This window comes from Ovis canadensis, chromosome 3, assembly GCF_042477335.2.
Source record: "Ovis canadensis isolate MfBH-ARS-UI-01 breed Bighorn chromosome 3, ARS-UI_OviCan_v2, whole genome shotgun sequence".
Lineage (NCBI taxonomy): Eukaryota > Metazoa > Chordata > Mammalia > Artiodactyla > Bovidae > Ovis > Ovis canadensis.
In genome coordinates this window covers 186,526,240-186,543,069 of record NC_091247.1, presented here as the reverse complement: position 1 = coordinate 186,543,069, position 16,830 = coordinate 186,526,240, and positions in this window count along the sequence as shown.

Sequence of the window (16,830 nt, the reverse complement as noted above, 5' to 3'; positions counted from 1 at the left end):
GAGCCATCAGGGACTAGCCACCAGTCTGAGACTAGGTTCAGGCTTTAAGTCCTGCTCTGCTGGCAGGAAATGAAATCTGCACTCCCAGTTTGAAGCTGGGTGTCAGAACTGATTAAAGGAATAGAACATCAGCCTGGGATCACTGTAGGAGTTGAGATGCTCTCCCAGGACATGGGCAAAATGAGAGATACATATACAAGTTCAGAGCCTCAAACCTAAAATGTGCACTGGTGTCAGACCCAGATCTAAGCTACCCACGCAGTAGAGACATCCCAAGCTGAAGCATTAACATCAAAATACTTTGGATGCCATGAGCTTGCAAGGCAATAACAGAACTTCCCTGTAGACTCACAGACCAAAATTGCAAATTGTGGAAAGAACCTCTCCACTATGAAAAGTAGCTTATAGACTCAGCGTACCGGAGAATTCACACCCAAAGAACTAGAAATAATACAGACAATGACTCTGTCCCAGGCATGGTGACTCAGGGTTCCCCAGCTGGAGGATGAAACTAAACGAGCAGCAACAGGACAGGGTTACGTGTGGCAGGTGTCTGTGCGTTCCAAGAGGTGCAAGCACCTAGCTGTGGCTGGGGACCACGAGGACACTGGCCGGCAGCTGGTCAGGAAAAACAGAAGTGACAATCATTTTAGCAAGAAAGTATGACCCAGCATTGGCATGTGATTGTATCATCATATGCGCTTAGTTGAAAACATATATATAAACATGTTTATAAACATATATGAGTCTGTGTAGACAAGTGTGAGGGTATTTATATTGTATATATATTAAGAATATGCAATATGTACAGTAGTGACATTGTAAGTTTGAGAGAATATATTTATTTATTATTGAAGCATAATTTATTTACAATATTGTGCTAGTTTCTGGTATAGAAAGTTATCCAGATATATTATATATATATGTAAATATCCATATATATGTATTCTTTTTCAAGCTTTTTGCACTATAGATTATTACAAGGTATTGAATACAGTTTCCTGTGTTATACAGTAGGTCTTTGTTCTTGAACTGATTTATATACAGCAGTGTGAAAAATTCTGAAAGAGATGGGAACACCAGACCACCTGACCTGTCTCTTGAGAAACCTGTATGCAGGTCAGGAAGCAACAGTTAGAACTGGACATGGAACAACAGACTGGTTCCAAATAGGAAAAGGAGTACGTCAAGGCTGTATATTGTCACCCTGCTTATTTAACTTATATGCAGAGTACATCATGAGTAACGCTGGACTGGAAGAAGCACAAGCTGGAATCAAGATTGCCAGGAGAAATATCAATAACCTCAGATATGCAGATGACACCACCCTTATGACAGAAAGTGAAGAGGAACTAAAAACCTCTTGATGAAAGTGAAAGTGGAGAGTGAAAAAGTTGGCTTAAAGCTCAGCATTCAGAAAACGAAGATCATGGCATCTGGTCCCATCACTTCATGGGAAATAGATGGGGAAACAGTGGAAACAGCATCAGACTTTATTTTCTGGGGCTCCAAAATCACTGCAGATGGTGATTGCAGCCATGAAATTAAAAGACGCTTATTCCTTGGAAGAAAAGTTATGACCAACCTAGATAGCATATTGAAAAGCAGAGACATTACTTTGCTGACTAAGGTCCGTCTAGTCAAGGCTATGGTTTTTCCAGTGGTCATGTATGGATATGAGAGTTGGACTGTGAAGAAAGCTGAGCACCAAAGAACTGATGCTTTTGAACTGTGGTGTTGGAGAAGACTCTTGAGAGTCCCTTGGACTGCAAAGAGATCCAACCAGTCCATTGTGAAGGAGATCAGCCCTGGGATTTCTTTGGAGGGAATGATGTTGAAGCTGAAACTCCAGTACTTTAGCCACCTCATGCGAAGAGTTGACTCATTGGAAAAGACTCTGATGCTGGGAGAGATTGGGGGCAGGAGGAGAAGGGAACGACAGAGGATGAGATGGCTGGATGGCATCACGGACTCAATGGACGTGAGCCTGAGTGAACTGCAGGAGTTGGTGATGGACAGGGAGGCCTGGCGTGCTGCGATTCATGGGATCGCAGAGTTGGACACGCCTGAGCGACTGAACTGAACTGAACTGAGTGTATATCTGTTGGGCTTCCCAGCTGGTACTAGTGGTAAGGAATCCACCTGCCAGTACAGGAGACATAAGACACTAGGGTTTGATCCCTGAGTTGGGAAGATCCCCTGGAGGAAGGCAAGGACACCACTCTAGTATTCTTGCCTGGAGAATCCCACAGACAGAGGAGCCTGGCAGCATACAGTCCACAGGGTCTCAAAGAGTCAGATATGACTGAAGTGACTTGGCACACATGCCCGTGTATTTGTTAATCCCACTCTTCTAATTTACACCCCTTTCCCCCTTTGGTAACCATAAATTTGTTTTCTGTGTCTGCGAGTCTGTTTCTGTTTTGTAAATAAGGTCATCATATCATTATTTTAGATTTTACACATAAGCTATATCACATGGTACTTATCTTTCTCTAACTTACTTCACTTAGTATAATAATCTCTAGGTCCATCCATGTTGCTGAAAATGGCATTATTTCATTATTTTTATCACTGAGCAATAATATACCATTGTGTTCCCCCAGGTGGCTCAGTGGTAAAAAGTCCACCTGCCAGTGAAGGAGATGCAGAAGACATAGGTTTGATCTCTGGGTCAGGAAGATCCTCTGGAGGAGGAAATATTCTTGCTTGGAGAATCTCAAGGACAGAGGAGCCTGGGGGACTACAGTCCATAGTGTTGCAAAGAGTCACACACAACTGAGCAACTGAGCATGCATGCAATATTCCATTGTGTATGTGTGTGTGGGGGGGGGGGCATATATATATATATATATCTCACATCTTTATCCATTAATTTGTCAGTGGACAATTAGGTTGCTTTCATATCTGGCTATTGTAAATACTGCTGCTAATGAATATTGGGGTGATTGTATTTTTTCGAGTTAGAGTTTTCATCTTTTCCAGGTATATGCCCAGGAGTGGGGCTGCTGGATCGCATGGTAACTCCATGTTTAGTCATTTAAGGAACCTCCATCCTCTTCTCCACAGTGGCTGCAGAGAGGCTGTATTGAAATGCTGGAATCTGAGTGGGCACAAACTCAGCATAAACGTAAATATATCCATAGCACATGAACTTGGGCACCCTTTTATCTGTAACCAGGCTTACCAAATAGGGTTGTAGTAAAACTTAATGAGAAAAAATGCAAGAAAAGTGCCTAGATATGGGAATATCTAAATCTTGTGTCAAGTTTTCAGTGTGGATGTTTGTGTTGTGTTTTGTGTGTGAGTTTGTGTGTGTGTGTGTGTGTGTGTGTGTGTGTGTGTGTGTGTAGGGTAGGATAAACCCTCAATTTCACCTTCCCAGGTTTCTCAAGATCTTCCTTTCCCATTCCCAGCCCCCTCCACCCCAAAAATCCTCCTGGGGACCTGACTCAGCTACTGGGCAGCTGCCTCTGCCTCGGGGCAGCAGTCCAGGACTGTCCAGGGAAGGGCTGAAGGCTTGTAATGGGCCAGCTCTTCCCCTCCCCAACTCCTTCTCTCCCTTTCTTCTGCCCATAGTTCTGCTGAATCTGGCTATTTTTTCTGGCTCCTCATACACAGAACACTGCTGCTAATTTTATGCCCGAGCTCTGATACAGTGTAATTTGAGGCCAGACACTCTGTCAGCAGTGGGCCCCGGTCCTGCGGCTGCTGTGATTCCTGTGTCCCTCATCCCCACCAATGGTCTCCCACCGCCGCCGCCGCCGCCGCCGCCGCTGCTGCTGCTGCTGCGGTGAGAGAATGAGGCAGAGGAATTGCCAGGAAGAGAAGCCAAACCCTGCACACGTTCCAAGCAGCACATTTGTATTGAGTCTTTCTGAGTAGGTACAAAGAAATGCCTGAAGTGACCTCTTGCATCTTTAGAACTGACTTGTGATAACCTCCCCTCTCCACAGCCTATGGGAAAAACTCACACACAAGTTATTCAGCTGTTCGCATTGGTAGCTCCCAGTCCAGGCAGTAACGCTCACATATTTCCTTCACAGAAACAAGTTTGCAGGCCCGCCCTTCCCACCAGGTTACTTTGAATGTACACCTAAACCTAACAGCTCAGAGGTTTGACGCCAAGAGGTTGGGAGGAAGAAAACTGCGAGTGTCAGTAGGAAGCAAATGCCAGTAAAGTGACATTCTGACAGTGAGGTGCCAAAGAGAATGCTGAAAACAGAGGCTCAAGGACTCAAAGACAAATGCTAGGGTCTTTTCTGGTGGCCCAGTGGTAAGGGATCCAACTGCCAATGCAGGGGACGTGGGTTCAATCCCTGGTCCGGGAAGATCCCACATGGTGTGAGGCAACTAAGCCTGGGTGCGGCAGCTACTAAGCCTGCATCCTAGAGGTACAGCTCCTAAAGCCCCCACCCACTAGAGCCCGTGCTCTGCAACAAGAGAAGCCTCCGCCATGAGAAGCCCAAGCACCACGAGGAAGAGCAGCCCCCTCTTCACTGCAACTGGACAAAGCCCTCGCACAGCACTGAAGACCCAGCACAGTCATAAATAAATGAATAAGAAAGAAAATGGAAGACCCTGAAGCTATATATTTTTTAAAAAATAAACAAACCAGGGGCCACCCAGAGAAGGGGCATTGCTGCATTATGAAGGTTTACTAATATCCATTCAATAGGCTTCCCCAGAGGCTCAGCGGTAAAGAATCTGCCTGCAATTCGGAAGGTTCCATCTTCGGGTCAGGAAGATCCCCTGGAGGAGGAAATGGCAACCCACTCCAGTGTTCTTGCCTGAAGAATTCCATGACAAAGGAGCCTGGCAGGCTACAGTCCCTAGGGTCTCAAAGAGTCGGACTGGACTGAAGCGACTTAGCATGCACGCATGCACTAATACCCATTCATAACCACGTCTTCAAGGAAAGGTTCAATACTCTCAGAACATATCTGAGGGCTGCCAGTCCTGAATGAGGACTAGTTCTTTTTTTTTTTTTTTTAGGACTAGATATTAATGTCACAAAATGCACAACAGTTTTCAAACCTTTCTCGTTCAAGTGCTGTAGGTCTGCAAGATAAAATGAAGATACCCACCTCTGAGTAGCTGTTTACCAGGGCTAAGAGCTCCAGTGGCAGAAACAGGAGCATGATGATGGTCAGGGGCTGGGGCAAGACTGGAAGATGGTCCTGGAGTTCATCTTACAGGAAGTCAGCAAGTGTCCACTGCCTGGAATAATGACTCTCCTAAGGAAGAGAAGGAAAATCCCAGATTAGACTGAGCAAGTTTCCTGGGGATCCCTCATGTACTGAATTCCCCAATCCTGACCCACATGTGTCTCTCTTTGTAATTTATGAGGGGAACCTCACTGACCTCCTCCCTGAGCCATAAATAGCCACCTGGCAGGCCCCAGGAAGCAACATTTGAAGACAAGGAGGGTGTGGATAAAGCCAACTAGACAGCAAGCTCCCTGAAGGCAGAAGGGCCCTGCACTCCTCTGTGATGTCTCAGCAAGCAGCAGAGCTTAGTCTGGAACTCAGGTGCCCTGGCTCTGACACACCTGAGTTATGTAACCTCTCTGATCATGTTTCCTTGTTCATTTTTCTGAATGGAGATGATTATACCTGTTTCATAGGATTATTGCCTTATTCATTTCTCAAAATGTAGTGAGCACTTACTATGTCCCAGACACCTACTCTGTGCCCAGCTTCAATGAAAGCCATTGTTCTCTTGAAACCTTCTGTTCAGTTCAGTTCAGTTCAGTCGCTCAGTCATGTCTGACTCTTTGCGACCCCATGAATCGCAGCACGCCAGGCCTCCCTGTCCATCACCAACTCCCAGAGTTCACTCAGATTCACGTCCATTGAGTCCGTGATGCCATCCAGCCTTCTCATCCTCTGTCGTCCCCTTCTCCTCCTGCCCCCAATCCCTCCCAGCATCAGAGTCTTTTCCAATGAGTCAACTCTTCGCATGAGGTGGCCAAAGTACAGGAGTTTCAGCTTTAGCATCATCCCTTCCAAAGAAATCTCCTTCAGAATAGACTGGTTGGATCTCCTTGCAGTCCAAGATGGGTTAAATAAGTTGGTGGTTGCCAAGTACTCAGTATAATGCCTGGCACATGGAAGATGGACAGTAATTGATGGACATCATTGATGTTAATGTTGATGATAATTTCCTTGATATGGCTTGATCCCTTCTTGGTCTATCTCCCCCTGCACAGTTCACTCTCCTCTGACTTAAAACTTATTACAGCAAATTCTATTTTTCCCCCGTATATGTCATCCGCTGTCACTGCACTTGAGTTGTGGAAACCGCTCTGTGCCTAATCAAAATCATTGATGGAAATTGACCACCAGGGGACGCTGCGACTTAGAAACCCAGTTCCCACTCTGCAGCGCCACCTGGAAGAGGAAATATCGTAAGGCGCAAGCGAAAGGACCGGTCTAACAAGAGGGTCAAATAGTGAGAGCTAGCTTGGCAAAGCCGGAGAAGGCAATGGCACCCCACTCCAGTACTCTTGCCTGGAAAATCCCATGGACGGAGGAGCCTGGTAGGCTGCAATCCATGAGGTCGCTAAGAGTCGGACATGGCTGAGCGACTTCACTTTCACTTTTCACTTTCCTGCATTGGAGAAGGAAATGGCAACCCACTCCAGTGTTCTTGCCTGGAGAGCCCCAGGGACAGACGAACCTGGTAGGAGACCGTCTATGGAGTCACACAGAGTCGGACAAGACTGAAGCGACTTAGCAGCAGCAGCAGCAGCAGCTTGGCAAAGCGCTGCTTGCTGAACTCCACAGCCAAATCTCCAGAAGCCTCATCAACCAGAATCTGAGCAGAATTCGTAAGAAGAAGCCCCTGAGGCTTAAGGATCCGGAATCTCCTCTCCTTTGATCACAAATATGATAATGGCTAAGATACTCAGAGTTTACTGTTTAACCAACCCTCCACCACAAAATTGCAAAAATATGTGAGTTAGCACTTTCAATGCCCTAACTACAGTATTTGGCTCAAAGTCCAGCTCAATACATGTTGGCTCTGATTATTGTTACTTAATCCTCATTCCAACCCCAATAATATGTCATTATTTTCCCCCTGCTCTTGAGGTAAGGAAACTGAGGCTCTATGTGATTAGGAGACTGAACCAAAGTGACTTAGTGGATGAGTGATGAAGTAAGATTTTGACCTTAAATCTAGCTGATTTCAAACTCACACTGTCAGTAAATGTGCTGGACTGGCTAATTCGTTCGTATATTCACTTCACAAGCATTTAGCATCTCTTCTGTACAGGGGGAAAGGATACAGAGATGAATCCGGCACAGTAGTTGCCTTCATGGAACTCACACTACTGTTGAAGTACACGTGTGTGCATACACACGAGCACACACATGCACGCATATGCACCCACACACAAGTGAACACACACAGCTAGGCGCACCCGTGCACACACGGAGACATACACACACAGGCACGCATGCCCACACATACACTCAGGCATTCAGAGCAGAGCGCAGGTCGGGGGAAATCAGGAGATACGTGTTAGGAATCCAGCTTCCCTGATTCGATATCCAATGCTGTCTTCAGCCTCCAGGGGATTTCAAACACAGATGTCTCCAGGGGTCTGGCAGGTATCTTCAGTGTCAGCTGGAGCCTGGATGGAAAGCTCAAGGGGGTGGGGCAAACTGTGGCTTAGGGTCTGCCTTCCCTGCCATCACCTCTGCCGCAGAACTGCAAGGACTCTAAGAATCTAGCTGTGCACCTGGCCTTCCAGCTCCCCATGAAGGTCTACTGGTCAAGGCAGAAGAACAGAACTGTCTTATTAGCAGCTTGTTGGCTCGCTCTGCAGTCGTAAGAATTTCAAGGCAGAAGAACAGAACTGTCTTATTAGCAGTCATAAGAATTTAAGCACACAGCACACGGGCTTCCATTTGTCCTACTGCTCCAGTCCCCCGTAGTGTCGGTGTCGGTGAGCAAGGCATAGGGACTTGTATGCCCCAGTAATCCTCTGGACTTCATTCAAAGAGGAAAGAGAATTTATGAGAGTGTTTAAATAAAGAGTGATGTAATCTGATTAATGTTTAAAAAAGATCCCTTTGTCTGCTGCTCAAACGGAGGCTCCCAGGAGGTGGTATTAGAAGTAAATAGACTATGTGCCCCATTCTAACAGCGTTTTAAGAATTGGCTTTATTGAGGTATAATTTACATATGATAAAACTCACCAACTTAGGGACTTGCCCGGTGGTCCAGTAGTTAAGAATCTGCCTTATAATGCAGGGGACTCGGGTTTGATCCCTGGTCAGGAAACTAAGATCACACATGCCGAGCAGTAACTAAACCTATATGCTTCAACTAGAGAGCCCTCGAGCTGCAGCGAAGACCCAGCACAACCAAACAAACAAAACACTCACCAAGTTCGAGTGTATAATTCAACGAGTTTTGACAATTATGTAGCCACTGCATCACAATACAGGAGATTTCCATTATCCCTGAAAAACTCCCAAAAGATCATGCCCCTTTGCCATCAATCTCCTCCCTTCCCCGCCCCAGGCCCTGGCAACCACCGATCTGTGTGCTATCATTCCACTTTGCCATTTCTCAAATTTCATATGAATGGAATTAATTACAGAGTATGCGGTCTTCTGTGCCTTTCACAGGGTATAATTCATCAGTGTTGATGTGTATACATCAGTAATTATTCTTCTTATCACTAAGTAGCAGTCTATAGTAGGAACATACCATAATTTGGCATCTATTCACAAGTTGATGGGCATTGGGGCTGTTTCCAAGTCTGGGGTTATTAAAACAAAGTTGCTGCAAACATTCAAGCACAAGTGCTTGTGTGGACATGAGTTTTCACTTCTCTTGGGTAAATATTTAAGAGATGCTCGGCCGTTTAATACTTGCATATTTAACTTTGTAAGAAAATCTCCAAAGTGGTTGCACCATTTTGCATCCCTGGCAGCCAGTGTATTAACAGGCAGATGTTCGAGGTTCCAGGTCCACACTGGCTCAGGGAGAGGGGCTCCATCTGTAAAGACCAGGGGTCTAAGTGCAGCTATAGACTCTGGGTTACTTATTATCTCCTCTCAGCTCTACACTTACCCTTCTGAGGACTTCCCTGGTGGTCCAGAGGTTAACACTCCACACTTCCAACGCAGGGAGCACAGGTTTGACCCCTGGTCAGGGAACAAAGATCCTGCATGGGGCACAGCCAAAAAACAAAACAAACAAATCTACCCTTTTATGCCCAGCTTCCTGGAGCTGGGGTTGGGTCTCCAAACCACTTTTCTGCTTTGCCAGCAGATTCCCAATAGCTTCTGCAAACAGGGGCTACAGAGAGAGAGGAGGAAGGCATTCGCTCCTTCATACGTCTTCACTGTACCCAGCAGTCTTGCTACCCTGGAAGCCACAGTTGGTCCCAGTAACCACTGACTCTAGTTTCTAGTTCTTTCCACATTCCCAGGATGAGGTTCCCCACTCCCTCCTCAGAGGTCTGGAGTTCTGAGTCCCAGCTCCCTGAGGACCCTTCTCCAAGCTTCTAAGGCACCAGCCCCAGCTGGGCACCAACACTCCCTCCACCAGCTCCCTCTGCCAGGCTTCTAAGTCATGACAACCCCACCCTCTTCCTCCTATTCCCACGGCTATAGGAAGCAGTTACTATCTGGTTACCTCAGTGTCTCCTTTTGTCTCTCCAGTCTTCCGAGATCCATTCAACCAATCCCCTATATTAAATTCTCACTGTTAAAATAATTTGTCTACTTCCCCCCCAATACTCAGGCAGCCTCACAGGCCTCAAGTCTAGCTCCCAGCCAGAATATCTCCAGGGAAGCAGGATGGTCAGGCAGGAGGAATCTCATGCCTGGGGCAAAGGGACAGGCCCTCAGACAACTCACGTAACCACTCTGAACATCAGCTTCCTTATCTGTAAAAAAAACACCCAGCTGGAGCCTGATCTAATCAAGGGTTCAATAAATATTTGAGGAGGAAAATGGGGGAAGGAGACATTTTATATTACAGACAGCTGCTCAAGTTGGGCATGTTACAAATTTTATTCCAAGACCCTCCAGGGAATGCAAATTCCTCTCCCTCTTCACTCAGTTCTTGGCTACAGAATGCTCTAGAATCCATTTTCCTCTTCTTCCTTAGGCAATGAAGTCCGTAAGAAGTTGGACTGGACTCATGGCCCTCTGGTAGAGGTATCCTTTCCCAATCTATCTTGCAGCTACATGTGACCGTGTGACCAACAGCTCATCAGTGGGATGGGAGGGGAAGCCATGGGCACAACTTTCAGGCTGCACCCTCAAAGGAAGAAGGCACGTGCTCCGCCTTCCTCCTCGCCTTCCTGCTAGCTGGAGAGGCCTGCAGTGGAGAACGCATGGCTCAGGGAACGTGGGTCTCCGACCAGACTGCATAGCTTACATTCAGATTGTCCTTGGGAAAGAAGGAAACCTCTGTTGTCCTCAAGCCACTGAGATTTTGACCTTCATTGCAGCAACGAAGCCTGTGTCCTACTATATCCATTAGAGCAGTGTTGGCAAACGTGTTTTGTGAAGGGCCAGATAGTAAATATTTTAAGCTTTGCAGGGCGCCGGTCTCGGGCGGTCACAACTACTGGATTCTGCTGTCACAGCATGAAAGCAGTCATAAACAATAAATAATTGAATGGGTGTGGCTGACTTCCAATACAACTTTATTTACTAAAATAGGTCGCAGACGTGGCCCTCAGCCCGTACTTTGCAGATCCCTGCACCAGACTTAAGAGCCAAAAGTCTCCCTGGTAACAGTCCACAGAGTGAGAGCTGAGGAGAGCTCAGGTGGAGAGGAGGCTGAGCAGCTGCCCAAGTGCGTGCCCTCCCTGACCCAGGGCCCCTCCTCCCTGGGGGGTCTACTGCTGTTTCTTGGTGCCACCATGGTGTCACTGCCTTTCAAGGAACTCTGCCCCAGGAAGGAAGGGCTCCTCTGATGGTGGTTTGTACAGCCTGGCCATGTTGGAAATTGACATTTCTTTTTAATGATTCCATTTCTTTTCACATTTTTTTTTATTGAGGTAGAATTGATTTGTGACATTATATAAATTTCAGGTGTACAATATAGTGATTCATGATTTTTAAAAGCTATCCTCCATTTATAGTTATTATACATTATGGGCTATATTCCCTGTGTTGTACGATATATTATTGTTGTTGTTTAGTCACTAATTCATGTCAGACCCTTTGCGACCCCATGGACTGTCTGCCAGGCTCATCTGTCCATGGGATTTTCCAGGCAAGAATACTGGAGTGAGTTGCCATTTCCTTCTCCAGGGGATCTTCCTGACCCAGAGATCGAACCCAAGTCTCTAGCATTGGCAGCAGATTCTTTATAGTATTTCGTACTCTTCATACCCTACCTCTACCTTGCCCCTCCCTCTCCCCTCGAACTTGACTTTCTTAAAGGCACCAAAGGGGAGCCTCCCTCGCCCAGGCTCTCCCTCCAGCCCGAGTGCCCGCAGCCCTTATGCTTCCTACAGATCAGCTTGGCCTTTCCATGCCTTCTCCCCATTTCCCTCCCACCTCTGTGATTCTTGGCTTCTCCTCATTCTTGTAATTCTTTGCATCACCTAAGCTGGTCAAAGACTTTCTGTGAAGACTGGGCAGCCTCTCTCCCAGCTCCTGGGAGCTGCAGGTCTCTGTGAGAGTGCCTTCTAGCCTTCCATCTCTTCCTGCTGAGGATTATGTACCATGAACACATTTAGGTCAAGGACTGTGTCATACTCACCTATGAGTCTCCAAAGTCCAATGTCCAAAGCAGGACCAACAGGAGCTGGTGAGAAGGAGGATGTGAAGAAGGGGGCAATCAGATGCGGGCCAAGGAGACCACTGGGACTGGGCTTCACGTCCCAGGAACTCCCCTCTCTCTGGGCCAGGCTGGGACCCTGGTGACTGAGGTAATGTGTTTTCTCCACCTCAAGGCTCCACCGTCTGTGCTAAAGGAAGCACTTTCTCTCTCTGAGGCCACAAGGTGCAAGAGCTTCCCAGAGCACCCCATCACCTGGAAATGCAACCCAGGAACTGGACAGCTTTGCAACATGAGGTCTGAGAAATTCCATAACTGCCCTTCCATTCTCTTACTCTTTGGTGATCTACACCCACCCCTGATGGGACTTCCTGCCAGGGTGAACAGTGGTACCCTTGGTGCATCTACTCCATGTCTTACATGGCACCCGTTCTCCAGCCTTGGCCTCTTCTGATGCCCACGAAGTTGCCTTTGTTCCCTGGCACCCCCTCTCTGGCATCTCCTCCTATGAGTCTGGAGGCTCCATCCCAAGCTCCTTGCCATCTGCTTCCTCACCCCACTTCTCACCCTCCATGCTCTCTCCGGCTGTGGGTTTCATCTACTCCCTGCCTCCAGGACCATGTACACACTGCTGGTTCCCCCAACTCCCTGGAGTTTCAGGCCTGTGTGTCCCAATGCCTCCTGGACATTCCATCTAGGTGTCCCCAGCTCCCCAAAGGTAGCCTCCCTCTCTCTTCACAGTGGATCCTCCTCACACGTTCTGTCTCCGAATTCACCAAAGCCAGAAACCTGGGAGTAACCGTGGCTTTCTCATCCCCCTCTAGCTGCTATATCTTACTGGTTGGGAATGTATTTCACTGCCCAAGTTCCCTCCAACTTCCCCCACCTCTTCATCCCTACAGCCTGGACTTTATTACGGTTCTAAAATTTTAATAATGTTTGACAGTGCTGGGTCTTCACTGCTGCATGCAGGCTTTCTCTAGTTGCAGAGAGCAGAGGCTACTCTCTAGTAGTGGTGTGTGGGGCTTCTCTTGTTGAAGCACAAACTCTAGGGCATTCAGGCTCCAGTAGTTGCAGCTCCCTGACTCTAGAGCACAGGCCTTGTAGTTGTGGCACACCTGCTTAGTTGTCCCCGTGGCATGTGGAATCTTCCTGGACCAGGGATTGAACCTGTGCCCTCTGCATTGGCGGGCAGATTCTTAACCACTGGACCATCAAGGAAGTCCCCAGTCTGGTCTTAATTCAGACTTCCCTCCTGTCTGGCCTGAGTTATTTCAACAGCTGCCTAACTGGTCTTCCTCCATCTCAGCTCTGCCGTTTATCATCCACACTGGCTCCAGGGAGCCCTTCCCTAAATATATCTGACTCTCAGCCTTCCAATCCTTCTAGCTCTCAGGACACTGAGCCCAGATCACTTCCATTCAAGCCAGGCTCCATGCAGCCCAAGTCAGGCCTCATTCCCCTCCTCGCCTAACTCCAGTTCATGTTGCAGGTCAGTCCCCAGTCATGTCCACAGCTTCTCTGCTTGACCGACTCCTATTTCTACTGACTCTGTGTACCACCTGAGGAAAGGTGCTGCAAGGATGAGAAATGCCTCCTCTACTCTTCTGCAGCCACACCTTTCCATCCCTACCCCAGCCCCGCTGGGCCCTGCGGTGTCCCATACGGGGCAAGTTCCCCTACCCCAGCCCCGCTGGGCCCTGCAGTGTCCCATACGGGGCAAGTTCTGCCCTTCATTCCCCTCAGACCAGAGTGGCAGTCTTCCAGGGAAGGTTGGAAGGCATGGGCATGACTAGAGGGGTTAGGGGGCTCCTTGCCAGCTGTCTTGGGCCGCACGCAGGGCCCCCTGCAGGAATCTTCTCCCATATGTGAGCCCTCTTTTCCAACTCTCCTCCCTACGCAGTGACTCTGACTGCACCTGTTACTTCTTCTTGTCCTTCTGTCACCATGTGAACAAAAGATGTTGACATTTATTTCACAACAAAAAGGAAAATTATGAAGCCCTTGCCCTGTCTTTCTCAACCCCAAAGGAACTACTTAAACCTTTTTCATTATTTCCTTTAAATGTCTCCATATTTCTAAATAAAAAGCTTATATTTCTATTTTTGATGGACCTAGAGATTGTTATACTAACTGAAGGAAGTCAGAGAAAGACAGATCTCATATGATATCATTTATACGTGGAATCTAAAAAAGTGATACAAATGAACTTATTTGTAAAACAAAAACAGACCCCAGACTTAGAAAACAAACTTATGGTTACCAAAGGGAAAGGCAGAGGGGAGGGATAAATCAGGAGGTTTCGATCAACATACTACTCTATGTAAAACAGATAGTCAGCAGCGACTTCAGTTCAGACAGTCGCTCAGTCATGTCCGACTCTTTGCAACCCCATGAACCACAGCATGCCAGGCCTCCCTGTCCATCACCAACCCCCGGAGTCCACCCAAACCCATGTCCATCTAGTCAGTGATGCCATCCAACCATCTCATCCTCTGTCATCCCCTTCTCCTCCTGCCCTTAATCTTTCCCAGCATCAGGGTCTTTTCAAATGAGTCAGCTCTTGGCATCAGGTGGCCAAAGTATTGGAGTGTCAGCTTCCAACATCAGTCCTTCCAATGAACACCCAGGACTGATCTCCTTTAGGATGGACTGGTTGGATCTCCTTGCAGTTCAAGGGACTCTGGAGAGTCTTCTCTAACACCACAGTTCAAAAGCATTAACTCTTCGGCGCTCAGCTTTCTTTATAGTCCAACTCTCACATCCATACATTATCGCTGGAAAAACCATAGCCTTGACTAGACGGACCTTTGTTGACAAAATAATGTCTCTGCTTTTTAATATGCTGTCTAGGTTTGTCATAACTTTTCTTCCAAGGAGTAAGCGACTTTCAATGTATTAAAACTGTTTTTAAGTTTGGAAGCTTTTGGGACCTTCTCTTTGTTGCTGGTCTTCTGAGGTTATATGATGATGTTTGCGGTATGGATTATTTCTTGTTCACTTTACTAGTTCCAAATAAATCAACTCAATCTGGAGACTCACGATCTTTGGTTTGTGGAAACTTTCTTTAACTATTTCTTTGATAATTTTCTCTGCTCCCTCTCTCTTTAATTCCTCTGTGTCAAATGTTAGACCTCCTGGATTGTTTTTCTAAGTCTGTTTTTCCCTCTCATGTGTTCCGTCCCCAATTCTTCCTATTATACTCTAGAGATATTTCTGTGACTGACTTTCCAAAACTGCTACTGAAACCCTTATCTTGGCTGCCTTTGGTTAAAGTTCAAGTTTTCTCTCTCATGCTCTGATTGTTCAGCAGTCATAGCTTCCTATTCTGATTTTATGAATTGTGTCTGTCAGCTTTTGCTGTGAAACAGCTACAAAAATCGCAGCGGCACACAATGAGAAGCTATGTATTTATTTGACTGCTTCCAGTCTGACTCGTGGTTACATGGGATCTTCACTGTAGCATATGGGATTTAATTTCCTGACCAGGGATTGAACCCTGGTCCCGTGGAGAATTAGCCACTAGACCACTGGTGAAGTTCAGCAATTTATTTTGCTCCTGCCCTGTGGCTTGACTGAAGTCATTCTGATACAATGATTCTTTTTCTTTTTTGACAGCACCATGCAGCTTGTGGGATCTTAGTTCTCCAATCAAAGATCAAATACGGGTCCTTGGCTGTGAAAGTGCAGAGTCCTAACCATTGGAATGCCAGGGATTCCCCAGTGATTCATTCTGGAATCCAATGTAGTGGGACAATGTTTTTTCAATTTATCATTTTAGTTTGATGTCTCTGTTTCACATGGGTGGCTTTCTTCAGTTGTCTGATGGTCTTTGGTTGTTCACTAGCATTTAAGACAAACACGCTAAGGCTGATCAGGCTCTGATCAGCTCTGCAAGGGTGGGAGATGGCATGTGGACTGACAGGTGTCTATTTGGGTGTTGGGGCAGGGAGGCAACTATCTTGTTGGGAATATTCACAAAGTTAGCATGCATAAGTCATTTTCTCTAGTAAATTTTCCAGTAACTTGCCTTGCAGCTGACCTTCTATGCTTGGAATGTAGGAGTGGGCAAGGGTGGATTGGGGGTGGTAGGATCAGGAGGATGTTCTGACCATTTGGAAAGCAAATTTCCAGTTAATACCATTTTCATCCCCAGGTCTTGTCCCTGTCCTCAGTCATGCTGGTGGCCTTGGTGCCCCAGGAATCTCCCCTTCATGGTCTCCAGAGAATAAACATCTTTCATGAGGCTCAATGGTAAGCCCTTGCCTATTGGCTTTTAACTTACCCCATCATCCCCTCCACCTGCACCCCTTAAGTCCTGGACTTTATTGGGGTTCTGGAGCCTCACTCATTTTCTTCTCACTGGAGTCCCCTTCTGTGTACTCTGGTTTCTGCTGCCTTCTAAATACCATCATTCCAAACAAATCCCTCTTCTAAAGTGTGTTGCAATCTCTCGACTCTTGATGCTCCCTTTCTAGTCCCTTTGTCCTTGTGGGATTATACTGTTTATATTTTTTCTCTATAATGACAGCTCATGCTCAGGAGGGAGGAGAATCCAATGCTGCTACCTTTTTTCCTACAAAGTGGTTTATTGCTTTTTGTGTGTATAAGCATCTTTTACACAGACTATGCCCAGGGGACTTCTTTCTAACAACAACACAAAAATTAATCAAAGTATTCCCCTGAACTAAGAGGTCACCTGCTCCCAACTCCTCCAGGAATGAAGCATAGCATAACAGCCACTTTATTAAAATTTGTGAGACATTTTTTTTCTTTCCTTTGCAGTATCCCTTTCATTTCATAGATGAGGAAACTCCAGCTTGGAAAGGGGGATGAACTGCCCCAAGTCACAGAGCTGAGCTGGGACTGGAGTTCTACTCTTCTCATTTCAGAGTGCCTGTGGCACCCCACTCCAGCGTTCTGGCCTGGAGAATCCCAGGGCGGGGGAGCCTGGTGGGCTGCAGTCTCTGGGGTTGCATGGAGTTGGACACGACTGAAGCGACTTAGCAGCTCAGCAGCAGCGGCTTCTCCATCACCCAACCTGGGGCTCAGAGCTCCCTCTGATGA